This window comes from Euphorbia lathyris, chromosome 1, assembly GCF_963576675.1.
Source record: "Euphorbia lathyris chromosome 1, ddEupLath1.1, whole genome shotgun sequence".
In the NCBI taxonomy this organism is placed as follows: domain Eukaryota; kingdom Viridiplantae; phylum Streptophyta; class Magnoliopsida; order Malpighiales; family Euphorbiaceae; genus Euphorbia; species Euphorbia lathyris.
Genome location: NC_088910.1, coordinates 66,906,116 through 66,907,151, shown reverse-complemented (window position 1 = coordinate 66,907,151; position 1,036 = coordinate 66,906,116). Strand labels below are relative to the sequence as shown.

At 36.8% G+C, this 1,036-nt stretch overlaps 1 non-coding gene across 1 annotated transcript; it reads left to right on the top strand.

The window, feature by feature from the left end:
- The first annotated feature begins 224 nt into the window (after positions 1-224).
- On the top strand, positions 225-331 carry LOC136216225 (small nucleolar RNA R71). Its single transcript, XR_010683217.1, has one exon. It is a non-coding gene; the product is annotated as a small nucleolar RNA R71 (small nucleolar RNA).
- Positions 332-1,036: the final 705 nt, after the last annotated feature.

Here is a 1,036-nt window from a genome sequence, read left to right as displayed (position 1 = left end):
TAAACTTATTTTCAATGTTAGAATTACTTACCTCATTAACTTGTTGGGTCGTTTTGTTTGATCTTGTTCCGAATTGTTGGGAGTTTTCAGCCATAGTGGAGATTAATTGTCTTGCCTCATCGGGTGTCTTATTCACCAACGCTCCTCCACTAGCTGCATCAATCATGCTTCTATCAATTGGAGCCAATCCTTCATAAAAATATTGGATTAGGAGTTGTTCGGGTATTTGATGATGTTGGCAACTAGTGCAAAGTTGCTTGAACCTCTCCCAATATTCATATAAGGTCTCTCCAGAAGCTTGTCTAATTCCATATATCTCCTTTCTAATATTCGCTGCACGTGAAGATGGAAAGAATTTCTCAAGAAATAACCTTTGCATTTCCGTCCATGTCGTGATAGATCCCGATGGAAGATGGTACAACCAATCCTTAGCCTTATCTTTTAAAGAAAAAGGAAAGGCTCGTAGTTTAACTTACTCTTCGGTTACTTGTTCGGGTTTCAAACCGGAACAAACGACATGAAATTCCTTTAAATGTTTATGAGGATCTTCACCTGTAAGACCATGAAAAGAAGGGAGTCAGTGAATTAATCCAGATTTAAGTTCAAAAGGTACCTCTCGATTTGGGAACTCAATACAAAATGATTGGCGATTTAAATTGGGTGCTGCAAAATCCCTTAATGTTCTATTTCCAGCCATCGTCTCTTCCTCACTTAGAAAAACAGAATTTTCTCTGATTTCTTCAAAATTTTCTAAAGACGATGAACAAACACTCCTTTGTTTTGTTTCTTTTCTTAACCTCTGTATTTCTTTTTCTATTTCAAAAATAAATGTTCGTTCACATCCACGGGAGGTGCGGGTCATAAAAAGTATCAAAAACAAAGGAAAATGAATCAAGAAACTAAATTGTTCTCGGACAACGGCGCCAAATTTTGACGGGTTTGTCGAAGCCCGACAAAATAGATTTATAATTTTACTGATTTCTCTATTGGACTACAATTTGATTTGTAGGAATAGTAAGACCAGGTCGAATCCCAA